At 37.1% G+C, this 20906-nt stretch overlaps 1 protein-coding gene across 6 annotated transcripts in view; it reads right to left on the reverse strand.

Moving 5' to 3' along the window:
- The window catches only part of inpp4b (inositol polyphosphate-4-phosphatase type II B), a 163354-nt gene that overhangs the window by 124088 nt on the left and 18360 nt on the right, over positions 1-20906 (reverse strand). For 2 of the 6 annotated variants that reach the window (XM_079421363.1, XM_079421362.1), the window contains exon 1: positions 1567-1803. The exons of the other annotated variants lie outside the window; for them this stretch is intronic. The gene's annotated coding sequence lies outside the window, so the exon portion shown is untranslated. Of the gene's footprint in view, positions 1-1566; positions 1804-20906 lie in introns of those variants that run through there. 6 annotated transcript variants of the gene reach the window in all.

Below are 20906 nucleotides of genomic sequence, written 5' to 3' on the forward strand. Positions count from 1 at the left end.
TATGAGTATACATATCTCTCGGACACACTCTCTCTCTCTCTCTCTCCGCATTCTCTTCACTGTTGTCTAGCCCGGCGCCTCATAATCACGCAATCCCAATGTGCATACTATCCACCCTATCTGCCCTAAATAGTATTGAAAATTATTAATATCACACAGAATTTAGGATGGATAGTGTGCACATTGAGACACAGGCAATGATTACCTTCCACGCTGCGATGACGACAATAAGTTGGGGTCAAACCTTATCAAATTATTAATTTGCGTTAAAAAATATTAACGGTTTAAATTTTTTTGATTAATCGCATGCGTTAACGCGTTAACGTTGACAGCCCTAATATATAAATATATGTATACAGTATATACACATACATACATACACATACTTATATATGTATATAAGTATATATATATATATATATATATATATATATATATATATATATATATATATATATATATATATATATATATAAAACAGCAATAAAATGAACTGCATGTATGATTCTTGTCAATAGTTAATGCATTTTTTATCAGTTAAAAATTATTTTAATATTTTAAATATTTTTCCTTTTTTTGTGAATAATAAATGTTTTGAATATTTATTAAATATGTTTAGTAAATATTTGAGGATTAATATTGTTAATATTGTGTAATAAAGTTAATACTTAGGTAAAAATGTTAATATAGTGTGTTAATAATGTGTAATATATATATAATGTGCAATATATAGTGTGTATCCAGTTTACCACTCATACTTAGCACAACCAACACTGAAATTACAGCCAAAAGAAAAGCTTTAAATAGAGAACATTAAACAGTTCAAACAGAATCAAATCCAGTAGTTTAATACTAAGTGTTGAACAAACCCTTGCCAGAATGTCTGAGGAATATCAATATTGTTCTGCTTTGCAACTGAAATGAGAGAAAGAGCAAAGATAAAAGTGAAGTTTTCTGACATTCATAATGAGCTGCCGCTGTCACTCTCACTCACTCTCTCTCTCTCTCTCTCTCTCTCTCTCTCACTGTGTCGCAGACTAAATGCAAACTTCTGATCATGCCCTCCCCTCGTCACCGGAGGAAGTGTGCATGCTCAAAACATGACACCGACACAAACACAGACGCATGCTTACCTTGCTGTCTAAATGAAGACATAACATAAACTTCGGCTGTTCACATAATCCTAATTCTGACTCCAGACTCCCTCAAAGAAACTTTCTGCATGCTAGGACTCAAAAAACATCATGCAATTTATTCATAAATCATTCGATAACCTGCCCAACGGGAGATTTTGCCACATTTAGCTCATGTCTGGGGACCATTTTGTCCCCAAACTACAACAAACACACATCTGGCTCTTCAAATACGACACGTCTCACACTCCAAATCCCCAAATGCACTTATTTCCCACACGGATCACACCAATGTCAGTCCAGCAGCAACCAGTCCATCCCACCTGTGCGTTCAGGGCATTTGGCTTCGCTGACAAAGAAGAACCCTTAAGATGATCTGCACCTGCATAAAGCACTCAAAGCCTGCATGTTGACATCCTGAAAGCAGACTCACTTGTTAAGAGTAGTGCTCTCACTCAGAGGTCCACAGAGGAAGTGTCCTAGCAGAGCCGTCGCGGGGGAGAACCGCTTCACAGGGCTGCTGCACGAGACCGCATCTCCTCCTAAGGATACATTTGCAGCCTGCTTCCCGTCTGCGCATACCAGCCGGGCGAGCAAACACACGCGCATGCAGCGAGCACAGAGTGGCAACACGACCCGACTGAACGACTGAATAAACCACTGCAGATCTGAGCCCACGCCAGAGACAGAGAGAGAAATAGAGAAAGAGAGAGAGAGAAAGGGGGAGGGAGTAAGACTGGGGAGGCGTGTAATACTCAGAGATTAAGGAAGGAACAGGAAAAAAAGAGAGCGAGAGACAGAGCATGCTGCACACACTGAGAGAGAGAGAGAGAGCGACATCAAAAGTAGGTGAGACAGGAAAGAGAAACAGACACACCTCACACGGGTTAAACATTGATGGAGGTCATTGACTCAACAGCTACTTGAATTAACACACAAAGATAGACGCGGCTTGTGTGTGTGTGTGTGTATGGTCCATATAGTCTGATATTTGTGTGTGTTTGCTCTGCAGTCGGAGGAATTACAGTTTTACAGGCTTACAGCTAATCCACAAACATGCATCAGAGCCATGTTTTCTGAGAAAAAGGAGGCCGCGGCTCTTCACAAATGTATATAGAATGATAAACTAATTGACATTGTAGAATTAAAATGAAAGAAACATTATGAAACATTAGGTTAAATGTCATACAAGACATATTTTATCTTAAGCAAGCATGTTTATAACAACACAAAAACAGTTTCTGCAGAGATGCGCCAAAATGGATGCTTTTGAGATTGATTATGATGGTCAGAAGAGAAAAAGACGTCAAATTCGCTGTCACTCCCTCAGCCGTTAGTAGAAACACTCACACAGTTATAGGGGTGGGCGATATACCTTTAGACACGATTAAGTGCTAGAAATTTGTCAACCGGTACAGATTTTGGACTACTGTCTACATCTCGGTTACATGCTCACGTGATATTACTGTGCCATGTGGTAACGAAAACTTATAGTTTTCGCATGTTTTTAAGCTTTTGTGGTTTAAAAACAAGTGATTTTAAGTAGTTCAATTGCAATCAGCAGTGAAAGAGAACTCATTTCACTATATATGTGCACGCTGTCTGAGAGACTGAGAGCTGTAAGAAAGGCGTGCACGTGAAGACGGTGCTCATAGCACGCGGGAGTATTGAACTAAGATATTTTTATATATTATATATTTTTTAATAACTGTGGAAATGCATAATCACAGTCTTTTAAAAAAAGGGATTTCTGTGCTACATTGCATATTTTCTTTAAAATAGCCTGGAATTCAGAATAATGAATGATTATTAATGTTACTGGGGTGAATGCAGTGGAAAAATACCAGTGTAGGGTCACATGAGGCGGCAGTGCCTCCACAGCGCTGTGATTGGCCAGTGAATCGTCTAAATGTGTCAGACTAGTGAGAATTGATGGACTAATTACAGAGTAAACAACTTAACCACTCAGACGTCACCAGTTTTTGGTTGAATCATGTTAGCCTTGAAATGACGATGTGTGAGTGAGCTGGTTTTTCAGCTGTGTTAAATTAAAGTTGCACCTCCTTTTTATGACAGCTGCAGGGTTTACAGATAATTTGATCACTAATGGTCTGAAAAGAAGGTGGATATTAACCATAACTGAACAATGGTTTGTAGTAACTAATAAAAGCTACGCAAAACTGCATTACTGTAGTTATCTTTGATGCAAAAACAGTTTAAAACACAAAACAGATTAGACTTAACAGACTGATCACATCTTCTGGTGTCATCAGTCACAAAAATACTACATGCACATGCGTTTCATTTCAGCCTACATCTTCACACTGAGGTTTCACACCAACATTTGCTCAATTTACTACGCCTATGCAGTACATTAACCTGTCGCAATGATGCACAGGCAACAAACACCCAATTACCAACCAAAAATGAATCAACAATTAAAAAAAAGAAAAAAGAAATGTATTAATGAATTCCACTGGACACATAAGAAACCAATGAATGTCAACTGAATTATAAGACCAAAAAGACAAAACTGCATGTTAAAGCAAACCAAATGGTGATTGGCCAATTCATGTGTCAAAAGCCTGTATTAAGATCTGTTAAAAGATGGACTAACGAAACAGAGCGGGATCTACAAGCCTGTTTCGACCTGACTGATTGGACTGTTTTTGAAGCTGCTGCAAATGATCTGGACGAGCTCACAGAGACTGTAACATCTTATATCAGTTTATGTGAGGACATGTGCATTCCTACCAGGACTCATCTATTCTACAACAATGGCAAACCATGGTTCACTGCCAAACTCAGACAGCTCCGTCAGGCCAAAGAAGATGCTCACAGAAAGGGGGATAAAGTCTTGTACAAACAGGCCAAATACACACTGGAAAAGGAGATCAGAGTGGCAAAGAGGAATTATTCTGACAAGCTCAGGAACAAATTCTCTTCCAGTGATCCTGCTTCAGTGTGGTTAGGAATGAAGGACATCACCAGCTACAAAACACCACCCCCCAGCACTCTGGAGAATCAATACCTGGCAGATGACTTAAACGAGTTCTTTTGTCGTTTTGAACGATCACCCCACACCCGCCCAGAACACCCCTCCACACAACCATTCACACCTCCAGCAACCCCTCTCTCCCCCACACCTACAATTCAAATCAGTGAAGAAGATGTGTGCCAGGTCTTCAGGAAGAACAAAAGAAGGAAAGCACCTGGTCCAGATGGTGTGTCACCAGCCTGCCTAAAAATCTGTGCTGATCAGCTGGCCCCCATCTTCACACAGATCTTCAATAGATCACTGGAGCTGTGTGAAGTCCCCTCATGCTTCAAACGCTCCACCATCATCCCTGTCCCAAATAAACCCCAAATTACTGGACTTAATGACTACAGGTGGCCCTAACGTCTGTAGCCATGAAATCATTTGAAAGACTGGTTTTGGCTTATCTGAAGGACATCACTGGACCCTTACTGGACCCCCTGTAGTTTGCCTACAGAGCAAACAGGTCTGTGGATGATGCAGTCAACATGGGACTGCACTTCATCCTGCAGCATCTGGACAGACCAGGGACTTATGTGAGGATCCTGTTTGTGGACTTCAGCTCTGCTTTTAACACCATTATCACGGAAACCCTTCAAAATAAACTAACTCAGCTCTCCGTCCCCACCTCCGTCTGCCAGTGGATCAACAGCTTCCTGACAGACAGACAGCAGTTAGTAAAGCTTGGCAAATTCACATCCAGCACTCGAACCATCAGCACTGGAGCTCCTCAGGGCTGCGTTCTCTCCCCACTGCTCTTCTCCCTCTACACCAACGACTGCACATCTAAAGACCCCTCTGTCAAGCTCCTGAAGTTCGCAGACGACACCACACTGATCGGCCTCATCCAGGACGGTGACGAGTCTGCTTACAGACAGGAGGTTAAGGAGCTGGCTGTCTGGTGCAGTCTCAACATCCTGGAGCTTAACACGCTCAAAACTGTGGAGATGATTGTGGACTTCAGGAGAAACCCCCCTGCTCTCCCCCCACTCACCATCATGAACAGCACTGTGACTGCAGTGGAGTCATTCAGATTCCTGGGCACCACCATCTCTCAGGACCTGAAGTGGGATATTCACATTGACTCCATTGTCAGGAAGGCCCAGCAGAGGTTGTACTTTCTTCGCCAGCTGAGGAAGTTCAACCTGCCACAGGACTTACTGAAACAGTTCTTGGTACAACAGAATCATTGGTACAACCCTCCCCACTCTCCAAGAACTGTACTTATCCAGAGTGAGCAAAAGGGCTGGCAAAATCACTCTGGACCCCTCACATCCAGCACACTCCCTCTTTGAACTGTTACCATCTGGTCGACGCTACAAAGCTCTGAGCACTAGAACGACCAGACACAGGAACAGTTTCTTCCCTCAGTCAATACATCTCATGAACACTCAATAATAAACGTGGAACACACAACTAATACATTATCCATTCACCACACTCACATATTTTATTTTTATTTTTCTAATTTGCACATACCTGACCTGTACATACATAGTTGCCTATATTATATATTATATATTGTGTATTTTTTTTTTTTTTTTTTTTTGCTGCTTTGTACATTGGTTATTGGCTATTTCTTGTTATTTTGTTTTTATTACCCGTGTCCTGTCCTGTTACTGTCTTTCTGTTGCACTGTGGAGCTTCTGTCACTACAACAAATTCCTTGTATGTGTAAACATACTTGGCCAATAAAGCTCATTCTGATTCTTATTCTGAATCAAACTGTGTCCGCCATTCTAAATGGGTGGGACTTAACCAGAATAAGCTGCTTATTCAGTCTGACAATCAAAAGTCTGGCTACGTAAAATTGTTACATAACCCCTAACACCACTGGAACTGAATGGTGACAAATTTATATCACATTATTAAATAATAACTTCTCTCTATCACTTAATTTTCCTGCTCTCGACAGTCGCTTCAACAGCGCCGACCTCTGAGACTATGAATCCAGATATCTGAGAGCTACAGGTCACACATCGCTGGGCTAGAATTTCAATATGCTTGTTTAAGGTTAATCTGGTCGGTTTCAGACCTGCCTAAGTGCTTTTTCTTTTACTGTAAACAACCTTTAAGCCAAAGCAACTTCTAAAACACACACACAGAGTCATGAAAGCGAAACACAGGTCATACTACACTGATAAAGTATCCGTTAAATGCTATAGGCACATGCACATCTGTTTACTAGCAAAACATCCTGAGGTCAATATGAGCGACTGAGACTGAACTTCCTCTAACAACCTTGATGTAATTCCCGCTGAACATGACACATGGACAGAAACAGTCATGAGATCTCATGAAGGCCAGTGCTGTCTAGACTAATGTTTACTTACATCAACAGTGCTTTGAAAAAAAAAAAAAGAGTAATGCATATTTTGCATAAAGAAAATGAAAATTCTTCTTTTGCATCTTGACATTTTCTTTTTTCAATGGGATCATGTGAGGATACACACTTTCTCTTGAAGGTTTACATGCAGTTACTGAACAGAAGATTATATGTAAATCTACAGCTTAATAAAATCTCAACAGAGAAGCACAGCTTGAACACACTTTCCACTGAGCAATATGTGTGATTCATCAGAAGTACTACAGCACAAACAGCCATACGGAAAAGAGACCTACCAGCTTGAACGACAAATAATATAATGCTTCTTAACTCGCATAAACAGCAGCAGGTCTTTGAATCAAATCATCACACAGCAGATCAATCCACAACTGAACTTATATGGTTAACAACTCGTAACAGACAAGAAAACCAAGCTGTGTAGAGTCATTCCACAACATGCCCATGCTCGCCCCAAACCTTCACATGACCAGTACAGGCCAATCTGCTCCACTGCACCAGCAGGGATGAACTAAAGTCAATACTGGCTTCTTTTCAATTCATGAACAGACTTTTGTTCATCATACTGAATAAGCAGACCCGCCTACTTATTTTGGGGAATTTACCGAATTGCAATTGAACGGAATTTTCATTAGTCACACACAGGACAAAACCCAAATTTCAAAACAATTTCTGATTAAACATGCTAATAAAAATTAAATTTAATCGTGCCAAAATTTAAAACATTTTATCAAAATACACATTATTTTTGTCACTTTATGAAAATAAATATTGACAACAAAATTAGAATATTGTGATTGTAAATAATATAATATAATATTTAAAATAAAAATATTTTTAACTATAAATACACAGGTGTAATAATTAACATTTCCACCATGTGCATAAAAGTTACGTTAAATATACATATTATTTAGTTAGTATACAAAATAAGTTAATATCCATTATATATCAAAACAATTTGAATTACTGTGATTGTAAATTAAATATAATTTCATAATATAATTAATAATAATGATTAATATAATATAAAGCCATAAAAACAGGTTTAATAATAATTAACATTTCCATCATGGTAAATAAAAGTTACGTTGATATTATCTATTAAATATGATCAAATATACATAAATACTAATTTCTATAGGTGGCATTTCACATATTGATTATCAGAATCATCTGTTGCACTAAACACAGCATTAGTGTTCTTAGAAGCTCTAAATAAGTGATTCTGTGCATTGAAGCTCTAATATGACAAGTGTGGGCAAGTGTGTTATAAAAGCAACAGTACTATAAGAACTTTATAGCATTACAATTCTACATCCTGTTTAGTACCGGAAGTAAAATGCAACGCACACTGATCTGAACATGTAATCAGAGCCAAGTATGTAAAATGTCTGAAATTGTCATTTCAATCGACCTGGATGGAATTTAAAAAGCATTTTCAATTCAAATCTGAAGCGCACACAAAGCTCCTTATAGAACCTCATGATTCGTTTTCACTGTGCACAAACAGCAGGGCAAAGCGAGGCTCGCTATCCTTCCAGATGAGCCAGACTCACGAGTACATCAGTGAGAGATGATGTTCAATCAGCAGGTCATTATCACAAAACAAACTCCCACAGGGGGATCCGGATCAATCGCAGGTCACCCTAAAGGGTTTTATTCTGCCAGGATATCCATCTGACTGTACCTTACCCTGCTTATTAGAGTTCTTCTCACCAAATAAATAAACAGACTTGAAATATTGATTTGAGCTGAAACTATTCCATTATGCAAGAAGAAAGAGACCACAAAGTGAGAGACCTGAAACTAGCACGTCCATGTCAAAAATCAGTTTAATACTGTTTAAAAAATATTTCAGAATCGAGTATCACAGAAGCAAGCAATAAGATGTAGATATCTGAATGTGCCTGGTTTACTTTGCCATTCGGCTGTAAATCCCACTAATCCCAGACTGCGGCTCACGGGACGAGAGCTAATCAAACTGAACTCTGAGTCACCTCAGGCCTCAGGAGGTGTGGAGGGCCAATCCAACTGCTTCCCTCTGAGGGACTCAAACACAGTTTTAAGTCAACAGAGGGAGTTACAGGAGGGAAAACATGGACAAAACTATATAGTGCATGTACATGTTTCACTGAAACAGAAACGATACGGGAAAAACAAGCATAAAAGTGCTTATTTTTTCTTTTCTTTTTTTAGTAAGCAATGGTTTACTGAACAAATTGTTGCTCTGTCTTTAAATTATAATTTCCCTTCTTAACGATAAAAATCTACCTCAGCTGTAAACTATTACTTGCACATTACTATTATATTAAAGGTTACAATTTAAAACAGACCACATACTATTAAATTCAACTGCTATTTATTTTTAATATATTATAATCAACACTCAAATACAAATATTTTTGCAAACATGTAAAGGCAGATTTTACATTAAAGGGTTCAAAAACATTTTTTGTTATGCTGATTGAAAGTCTCTTCACATCCCAAAAGCAATCACTAAGTTAAGTGCTCTAATTTATATTATCTGTGGAAGGTGAAGGACCATAAAACATTCGTCCAATCAGATTATTCGGTCCGAACATAATGATAGGTATGTACAATATATGTATTTGCATAACTCGTTCCCTCAATTGCGTAACAAGTGTCCTAAAACTTGCATGTTTAAGTTCACTCAACTTAGTGCTCTTGTACACGCTACTTAAATTTTTAAGTTCACTTGATCTGTTGTTCATATATTGTACTCAAAATTTTAAGTTAATTTGTTCATTTCTTGCATACCTACACTGTAGCTGATGTAGGTTAATAAAATGCATATTTACTATATAATCAACAATATCATCTGATCAGATTCTCTTGCATTTGTTGCTTTAAGGTATGTGCTTTTGAAAGACAAAGTTAAAACAGCCAGATAAAAAATAATGCTTGAGAAATCAAGAGTCCACTTAAAGTAAACACTGATCTGTCATGGTGACATAAAACAGTGACACCTAACTTTTACTTTTCAGTAAAACATTAACATCTAAACGTCTGTCAAGTCTCAACAAGAACTTTTGTATGAAATGAAGTCAAACTGGTGAAGATGCTGAGATCCAGAGAGATCTGTTTTTGTTTCTTTTTACAGACAAAATTAAGAGACCCGTCTTTTGTAATTATCTGCCAATCAGTGCATTCTTGCTCTTGTTACTAGCCAGAGCTGCTTGCACGGCCAATAACATTAAATAAAGGCCAGAGTGAGCCGTTTTAATAAATTGGGATTTTGAGTTGACAACACGCCCAAAATGTAAAATTTTAAGTAAAGTTTAGTCAAGATTACTTAATTATTACTTATTACCTGTTACTATTATTACTTAATCTGACAGCGCTGCATTCATCCCTCCACCGACTCCACTTTCCAGCAGTGGAAAGACCTCAAGGAGCAGGAAGGCGGATGCCGAGGTTGTGTTTCTTCTTCTTGATAGGTGAGTAACGTTGATTTTGCTTCGTTTCACACAGTTTAACCGTGTTGGCTTTTGTTTGAATGGACAAAACGGACATAATTTGAAAGATAAGACTTATCGAAAGTAACAAAATATAAACTTAGAAGTTTCAAATTAAGGTTCCACACATTCAGTTATGAAAAACGACAATGTGTTTGTTAAGTACACATGCATACCTAACCCGAAAGATCTGTACCAAATATCATTTATAAGAGCAGGAGCATTTTTGGGTGAGAGGAGAAATCTGACATATACTGTAGAAGAAATAATCATCAGACAATCAGGCCATGTGGTTCAGAGGGCAAAGGTCAGAGTTTGCGGGTTCTTATCTCACTCGCTCCCTCACAGAAACTGTCAGATAAGTTTGTTTCACAAGCGCACCTCTGCCCACTCCTCGTCTTCCTGTCTCTTTGAAGCACGCAGGTGGGTGGCTTGCAGATAAAAATGACAATGACACAAAGGTCCACAGGCTTGATCATCTCAGAGCAATCACAAACAGCACAGAGTAAAGTTTAGCAAAACTACACGCGATAAAAAGTCATATTTGGCTGACCAACATCAACAGACTGGCCTCTGGCTGGCCGACTCGTCTGTAGTGACTCTGTGATACGGTTTGACTCTGCAGACTTTCAGCACAAGGTCATTTCACAGTCATTCAAACAGATGCAGTCACACACTTCTATGAATGCACCTCAAATAACCTGCAGACAATCGCTCTTGATGCAGGTCAGGAACGGACCATTGCACACACACACACAAGCCTCCGGGCGACACTATCATCTCCATCTCTCTGACAAGCAGGAAGTCAAATTAGGGAAGTGGTTTGAGTCTGCGGCTCTATTCTAAAACCCAGTGAGCCGCCTACATAGGTAACATGAGTGAAAAAGAACCTGATAACTCTCTTCATATGCAGCAACAAACAGATACACTCCTCACATGAAGCACGCCGGAGATTCGACTCACAACTGATCCAGAATTTGGCATTAACATGCTGATAAGTGTTACTCTATCCATAACAATACACAGCATATTGGGTAAAATGGTCTAAATATTATGCATAGCATTTTGTAATAGATTTGTTTTTTTGTGATGCATTTAGATATTGAATAATTCATATTTACAAATCAACATTACTTACAGGGTCTGCATGCTTTTTTTCACAAAGACCTTGTTAAATTATACAGCCTACCTTTTGAGGCTTTTCTTTGTGCACATCATAATTTAAAACGGAAGCACTAGCCCTCACACCCACAGCTGGCCTTAGATTCAACTACAAAGATCCCAGTTGCATGTTACATGCATTCATAGATGTGTTATTGTACCTCAAACTTTTTTTCAAAAACTACTTCTGTCTGTAAAATGCTTATGGTAACACATGACAAATAAATAAAGAAAGAAAGAAATTTAAAATGCTGTCAGCACAAGCATATGCCAGGCAGAAAATCTTGGTAGATATTATTAGCGTTGTGGCATATGGTCAAAACAGTTGTTTTGACACCTGGTGTGTTAAGTTTAAAACTTTGCTGAAAAAATGAGTAATAATTGCATGTGAGAAGCATTTTATTCAGATTATACTGAATTTACATATACCGAATATACATATTATTATAGCCAATTTATGATCAGATTTATAAATGATTTAAGCTAAATTCCTGATTTTGATATTCAATAGAGCAATTCACCTGTAAGGTCCATATGAAAATACCTGCACCAGTGCAAGGACATGAATAAAGCACTAAAATAAAAAAAAGTTAAATAAATAAATAAAAATAACAAAAAGTATGTATAAAGACCCATTTTTACAGCCAGGTTATGATGCCACATTATTATATTACAATATTGCATTATTAGAAATGATTTAAGCTAATCTCCTGACTTTGATGTTCAATAAATTAAGCAAATAATTGGCCTGTATGACATATGCAAAATACTTGAAATAAAATAAAAAATAAGCATTGATGAGAAAACAAACTAAAGCACTACTATGCTGGTTAACCTTCAAATATGTTTTTCTAAGGGTCAGTTCCACTAAGCTGTCAAATCATGTTCTTTCTCAGAAGCACTCATCCTGCCAGCCAATCAGATCAGTGCTTGTGATTTTAATAAGGGTTGCCATGTGAAATATGCATCAGGTGGTCCTTGAACATTCGGTCTGAGGCTGAAGCTGTGGAATAACCCCTACTTCAAAAGAAAAGATTCATGAGCTGACTTCCATGGATATTAAAATAACAGTAAGCCGGTTTTCCATTGAGAGATTAGAGCTAGCCAAGCACTGAACTCACCCTTGACCCGCTAATACAAACAGGTGATAGAATATGAATCAGTGATCAGCCGGAGGGAGAAGAGAGACCACCCTAATTACATTTCAAAATGAAAAATGCATTACAAAATTGATCTGGACAAATCCCATCTTGTGGAAGTTGGAATGGGATTATGAATGGAAAGAAGGGCCTTTGAGACGACTGGAGCGCTTTACAGCGCCAATGAAGAATGAGCTTCTACAAAGAGACGGGATGTTTAACTAAACCACAGCACCTCCTGAAGAGTCCATCAATACCTGACAGAAATGGTCACGGCAGATGAGTATCATCCTAAAACAGCAAGGCTTCACCTCAGGACCCAGGCTGTAAGTACACTGGACATCAGCTGGAGACTAATACAGTACCAGCTGTCACTTATACAACATAAAACTTCCAAAGAAGTTCGAAAGTCATTTCTAACATTCAGAAAGTCAAAAATATGATTTTGTATTTTATTTTAATCTTTTATTTCACTTTTGTGTGATTGTAGAATGGTAGTTAATGGTAATGGTAAACAGTTACACTGTGCAATACTGAACATTTTAATTGAAATAAATAAATAAACGAATGAATGAATGAATTAACTTATATATAAATTATATATATAATAAAAATATAGATAAGGCCTAATTTAAGAAAAACTATATATACATTTTTAAAAACATAAAAACGTATTATATATATAGAAAACCATTTCACCTTACACTTAAACTTTCTTGCCCTGACATCTATTTACTAAAAACAAGAAGAATAAATTGGATTACTGCATAATGCTTAATCACTATTTCAACATACTGTAGTGTTTTATTATTTAAAATGATTAAAACAGCCCCAAATCAATCTATATGCGACTTTTTTGTTATTTTATTCTGATTAAATGACATTAAAAATAGCATCGTGTATTTAAGCACCTATATTTGCTAAGTGCAAAAAGAATAATTGTCTTATTGCATAAAGGCAGATTATTAATACCAGATGACAGAATTCGATCAGCTTCTTTAAGGCTTCTTGAGTAGTCCCCCAATGCCGAATGTGTATTTTCTTACCCACAAGTCTCGTCATGGCGCCTCAGCACTTTTACAACTGTGACAGACTTCTCACATCGCTAAACCAGCAGATGCCACTGCGCCCGTCTGCACGTAAAACCCAGCAGCTGCTTTCTTTTATTTGACTGCTTCATTTGTTCAACAACCAGTCAGCCAAGTTTGCGCATGTTCTGGCGCTTTGCCACTTTCCAGCGCTATAAAATCGAGAAGCAGACATCCAAATCACTATTAATATTCGGCGCTGTATAAAAACCTGTGACCGTTTACAATGGCACCGTATTAACAACCTTATTCATCACTCCTCACCTCCACACCTTCATGGGGACAATTTTTACTGTCCGTTCAGTGTTTACTGCTCAGCGTGCGCTCTGGGAAGGTTTATACCATCAGCAGTTCAGCCAAAAAAATCTCCCATTTTCTCTCATTATTTACTCTGTCACTTTCCAAACCCAAACAACGGTTTATAGCAACCACATCTGTCAAGCTCCAAAAATATCATAAAAGCATTTTATACCAAGTTTTTTTTCTTTCTTTTTAACTAGGGTCTGAGGATCCTGAGGAGCCTGAAAAAAAACGCATTTATTATGTATAGTACATAAATCACACACATACAGTATATATATTTCAAAAATATTTGCGTGTATATATTTATATTCATTTGATTTATATTATATATAAATATATTTAAAATATAAACATAACATATTTTCTTAAATATATACATACATGTGTGTGTATTTATATACATAATAAATATACACAGTACACACATATATTATGTGAAAAAAACTTATTTAGCAATTAATCGTTTGACAGCACTAATATATATATATATATATATATATATATATATATACACACACACACATACATATACATATATACATACACACACACACACACATATATAAATACACATACATATACACGTTTGAGGGTCCTCACAAGCGTGAAACACCCAGGTTTATATAACCACAAATCATCTAAAGCCATGTGTTTCTTTAAGAAACTGCCCATAATTTAAGTCCTAATTTACTCTCAAATCACATCAGTCATGCAGCTCAAAAACTAATGACAGATTCTTCTATGAAAGGTTGTTTTGAACTACTAAGATCTCCAGGAAGCCTGTTCTGTCAAGTTAAAGGCTTGCACAATTAAGCCCAAATTCACCAGAAGCCCAGACACATACTCAGCGTTCAGCAGTACGTCATGGATCTGCCAGAGAAATATGATGAAATATGAAACGATTCCACACGTTCATGTTCGAGTTCAGCCGCACTGCCGCTTCTTCTGGTGCAATCCTCTGAATGACAGAGCATTAACATAAAATTAGCATAAACAAATGAGTGTAATGCGATGGCGGCGGAAAACTCTGGCAGAAGGGAATGAGAAACGCGTGCTCATAAACCATTCCCTTCCAGCCCAGTTCGGAAGGACGGTTTTGAAACAACGCCATGCTCGTCACCGAACAACACACTAATCAACATAGCGTGTGTGGCCCGGGACATCTTAATAATCTCACACACACACACACGGGCCGAAGCATGCTGGAAATACAAAAGCCACTCCGCAGTTATCCCAAATCTCTTCACTTGTCAACTCTTCATCCCGGCCTTTTATTAAAGGCCTTTGCTCCTCTTTCCAGCCTTAAAATAGGAATAATTGGAGAGGGGCTAAGCACAGGGGTGGCAAAGAGGGAGAGCTGGCTTTTTCCAAGTTTGATAGTCAGGACCGTTTTATCAGCGCCGAGCACCTGTGCTGTAATTGCTTCCATTGACCCTCCTCTGATCGCAGCGCTGGCCATCGTGGGAATCTCTGACAGGACGGGTCACGTGTTTCTCCAGCGGCTCATCTACGCAGCTATCACACGCAGATGTGCTGCTGATCAAACAGCTGCGCTTTAGCATCTACAAATCATATGAGTTAGTTTTCTTTCATCACCAGGTGAGGTGAAGTGAACACCGTGAACTTCTTAAATGAAACACAGGCAATATTGAGAAGTGTTACAGGTGTTTCCTCACTTTTCCTTTCTCAAGTGTAAATGTTTAAAACAAACATGTTCTCTTGGGAAAGCAATTATTTATTTGGAGATAAATGAATTAGTTTTCCAGTGTCCTAAATATCACTGTCCTGGTCCTTACAAAATAAACTAAACCAAAAGAAAAGAAAACTGAATATAATAAAATAAAAAACAATGTTACGAATAAAACAAATCAAATCAAATAAAAAATAAACAAGGCATAAAATAAAACAAAAATTAAGATAAAAATTAAGTAGTTTCACAAAACTGAAGTCAGCCCATTCTGTTTTTGCTTCAAATTTTGAAATTATACAATCTAATTTAGATTAAAAACTGCTCATGTTGCATCTTTGTTTGGATCATGATTAAAATGCAGTGGTTACCTCTCATTTAAAGTGGAAAGAGCACAGACAAAGCCTTGTTTTGTTTATATGAAGAGAATTCTTTTATTTGTGTTACTTGATTTGGAGCTTGTCCTAAAATTTAAATTTAGTTTTGTTATTTACATTTGCATTTTGTTATTTAGCTTTTATCCAAAGCGACTTACAAATGAGGAGAAGAGCAATAAAAGAGCAATAAAATGCAAGTGCTATATTAGTACATTATTATAGTGTTATATTTAAATTTCACAAAGAAACGTGCAGCATTTTGTCCAAGCAATAATAAAAGGACACATTTCATTTATAATTAGTCTTAAATCTCATTTTGTAAAAAAAAAATAATAAAAATCGTGAAACGAATCGAATCGTGAGTTGAGTGAATCGTAACATCCCTACCTGCCAATTCACAAAAATAAAATGTGTTTCTGATTGAAGACATTTGCAAAGCAGCTGCTGAAATATCTCTCTACTACTGTAAAATGTCTGTAACTTCATTGATTCTGCAGCATCATACTCTGTATTCATCCAGCTGCCTGCTGTACCGCGTCCACTGCTTCAGTGAGTGCAATGGAAATGGACAACTTCACATCGACAAAAATGAGACGAGTCCTGCGGGAGAGAAGCCATGACACCCGAGTAGCACCAGGAAGGTGCGAGAGAGTGAACAGTGTGTCAGGAACAAGACGGATCATCCATAAAACCTGAAAGAACTCGCGGAGGAGAAGTGCAGAGGAGATTTTCTGCTGTACACATTACTCGTACTCAAGTAAAACTCAAATAAAATGTAATAAAATCAGCCAATTCTCATGGCAATTCGTACATATTTTACAAGGTGGCTAAAAATTCATACAATTTTTGCCAAATGGTACGTATTTTTACAAGTTGCACAATTCGTATGAATTTGTACGAATGACCTACACCTGATCCCGCTCCTAAACCTACCTGTCACTGGGGTTTAGACAAATCCTGCAAAATTGTACGAATTCATATGAATTAGCCATCTCATAAAATTCGTATGAATTGGTCATGAGATAGCGTTGAATAAAATACATATAAATTACATAAATATAATATACCATTATTATGTAAGCTAAATGTCAATTACCGACCTAACTTATTATATTACTCACTTAAATTATTGTATATTATACAGTGCAATACACACACACGTAAAAAAGCAAAAAGTGATATAACCAGTAAGTCATGGCAACTTATGTTTCTACATTAATTTAACTCATTAAAATATGTAGAGCAATTTCAACTTTTTTTATATGAAATTCTCATTTCAAGTTTTTCAAGTCGGTTTAATGTAATTTAAGTTAAATTAAGAAGTACATGGGGCGTAAATTTTGTCTAACAATAGGGGGAGACAAACAAAATTTCTCAAGAGCAATTTTTGAAGGGGACACAAATACAGCAGCTAAAACTGTACATGTAAGGATATGTGAACATAGAGGAAAGCTGCTGCGGTCACGTCCGTTGTAGAAATTACTATCCATCACAGTGTTGCCAATCTGCAGTTTTCGCGTGGAATTGTGCTACTTTATCACTGTTGCCGCGGGTTGTCCAGGTTTTCATGTCCGCGGGTTGAATCGACCCCAATAACGTGTATTTTATCCCCTGGAACGTGATTTTTACCAGGGACCCTCTCGAAGCGCAGTTAGTTTGGGCTATTTTTGAGCAGCAATTGGGCAGGATTTGTTGTGAAAACCTGGCAACCATTTCCGTCAAGCAGGTAACGTTATTATTGCTAACATAGCGACTCGTCGAAAAATACATTGGCATCATCTGTATTAAAGAGAAAATAATCACTTCATATGATGTTTAAGTGAATAAAATAGCCTCGACAACCTTACTTACTGGAGTTTCACAACTATTGGCTTCGTTCTCTCTCGTCGGTGGTGTGTGTGTAGGTGATGTAAAAGAGGAAAGCAGGCATTTGGATTTAAAATGCATTTTTGCCCTGTTTGTGTTGTTTCACGTGGTTTTTAATCATATTTTTAGGGGGGACAACACTCAGTCAGCCCCCCCCCCCGGGGTTTCCGCCTATGATCAAGTATACTTCAACATAAGGCAGCAACTGAACTTAAGTTTTTAGGTTAAAATAGGTGGAAGTTTTTACTGTGTTCACACACAAACATACATGTTTTTAAACTATAATGAATCATGTCAAATTCATAGTGTTCACGGACCACCCACAGTCTGCTGACTAACTCAAGTACACAAACACGAGCACATACTGGCACAGAGGGACAGCAAACATGCAGGCGGCGCGAATAAAAGCTCTCCAGTTGTCTTCTGTAGCACTGGAAAAGCACACATCTTCTGTTTCCTGCACATGATGAGCACATGCAGACAGTCAGTGTGCTGCTTGCACACATAAGACCCCCCGCAGAGGACGCTGGGAAGGTCTTCAGGTGTGCGCTATTAGATTACAGGCCAAAAGCAGACGGGATGCTGGGATATCACAGCGGGTGAGCAGCTTCACTCGCTGGCTGTGGCTGCTATCTGTGTCTTCTCTGAAACCGATCCAGGAGCGTCGAGTGTGAACGTGCGTGAGTCTCGCTCCTGATCCGCCTTCGTTTTATCTTCATCTCTTTGTACGGCTTTGATCTGCGTTTCTCTCCGGATTAAAGATGTCTCGCCAGCGAGAACCGACGTTGCTCTTCATGTGCCGTTATGATGACATGATTTTCAAACAGGATGATGAAACGTGAGGAGATGTCAGAAAAATGTATGGATTCTGACAGGTCTTCGTGTTGATCAGATCCGGTCTGCATGTACAGGAGAGAATGGGATGCTGCTAGTGAGAGCTAGTGCTCAAAGTGACGTAACGACACCATATATATGTGGCCGTCTTTCTCCACTGACGGCTTTGAAAAAGAGCTTCATGTCGGCTCTTGACAACAATCACAGGGAGAATTACACGTGACGTTCATCCAAGTAGATGAACAACCCTGACACTGAAAATATGATGAAATGCAAGAGCTAATGAAATTCTTTCACTTTTTTGTTTTTAATTTAATTCAGAGCTTTGTCAGCTGCTGCTTCTTATTTTGGCCACTTTAACTTTTTTATTTATTTATTTATTTTTATTTTATTTTATAGTTTATTTCTTGATTTATTAATATTTTTTATTTTTTTTGCTTGCTCTTGTAAGGTCTAGAAATTCTTTATAGCCTTCTAAAAAAATCAAAAAGCAAAAATAAAACCTATTGTTAAAGAATACTTAAATATGCTTAATGCTTAAAATTATGCCACAAAAAAAGGTTACATTAAAATTATTTACATCTTTTCAGGCTGTTCTCGTTATTTTGGCCACTTTGGGTTCATGTTCATGTCTCTTTGTTCTTGTAAAGTCTATGGAAAATCTTTCAAGCCTTCTAAAGATTTCTATAAAAAAGCCAGAAATTTGTAAACAGATAAAATGAATAAATAAATCCTATTGTTAATGAATACATCTGTCAGTTAAAATAATGCAATAAAAGGTACACATTTAATTTATCCAGAGCTTTGTTCAATCGTTCACCTTATTTTGGCCATTTTGGTTTATTTTCATGTTTCTTTGCTTTAGTAATGTCTATAAATTCTTTATAACCTTCTAAAAACTTTAATTAAAAATATAAATAAATTAAATTGAATTAAATACTTAAACTATTACAGTTAATTTTAGAATTATAGATAATAATTAATATAATATAATAAATATTATTGTATTTTTTAAAGATTTACAAGATATAAAGACGTATTTCCATAGATTCTATATTGACTTAAATGTTGACTTGTATATTGGGACAGTCAAAAAAAAAACAACCAATTAATAATTCATTAAAAGTCATTTTTGCAGCGCATTTATGCACTTTAAAATGTGTAATTTCGACTGCTCTTATAACATATCACGGGTTTCAAGTATGTATGCAAACACTTCAAATACTGCTGCTATATCAGAAAAAAAGGTACAAAATCTGTCACTGGAGCAGAACTTTTTCAGAAAGAACAAATATGTAGCATTTAGGTACTAATATGAATACTATAGGTACTAAGTTGTACCTTTAAGGATGCTTTAGGGGTAAATAAGTAAAAGAAAAAAAGGGTATCTACTGGGTATTACAGTTTGAAAGGGTATCGTGCCAGAACAGTTTTTGTACCTTTTTTTTTGGTACTCAAACCATTGCTAACTATTTGACTTGCAAGTTTTCTTTCTTTTTTTTTATTAAATGAGGCAACAAAACGGTGCTAAAAGCAGCCAGAAACAAGATGGGACAGACGCAGAAGATCCAGGAACATCTGGAACACACTGACCCCTGGTGCATGTGATGGGACTGAAGTGTGTCTCCATCCACAACAGCAACAACAACTACTACTTCTCCAGGACTCATTCATCCAAACCAGACACACTGAAAGACATCAAACAACACTTCATCCACAACAACTACACCACCCATCGAAGACCTAAGGGGCGAATCACCACAAAGTAACCACATATGAAATGTCAATAAAACTTGGGCTTCACTAAAGGCATGCATTCGATCATATTTTGAAGAATTCTGATAACCAAACAGCTGCTGGTAGCCACTGACTTACACAGTATGGGAAAAAAATAGTATCCATCAACTGCTTGGCTACCAACATTCTTCAAAATATCCTCTTTTGTTTTCAACAGAAGACTCATGCAGGTTTGGAATCACATGAGGGACAGTAAACGATGGAAAAAAAAAACTATCCCTTTAATGCACCAAAATGAGAATATAAAATGCTAAATCAATATGTTTGAGACATATGCAGCTTTACAGAAATATGGAGACTAAATCAAAGACCAGCAATGTTTGTCAAAATTATTCAAGGAAAAACAGCTAAATAAGTCCAATGTCAAAGCAAAATGATGACAAAAAAAGTAATACATATTTAATTTTATGAAATGTATTTATTTAAATACATTTTAATATAAACATTTTAATAATGACTCTGAAAAATGCTACTGTTTGAATTTGTATTGATAATTCTATTGTATAATGCTAATTCTACAGACTTGTTTCAAGTCTAAGTCATTTGAATATTTTTGATAAAAAAAATAATATTGGGCCTATGCAGATCATAGTAATATTGATTTTTAAGTACATTTTGATTTAATTTAGCATGTTATGGAAAACTGGTTTTGACCCAGCTA

The sequence above is a fragment of the Barbus barbus genome, assembly GCF_936440315.1.
Source record: "Barbus barbus genome assembly, chromosome: 7".
Taxonomy (NCBI): Eukaryota; Metazoa; Chordata; class Actinopteri; order Cypriniformes; family Cyprinidae; genus Barbus; species Barbus barbus.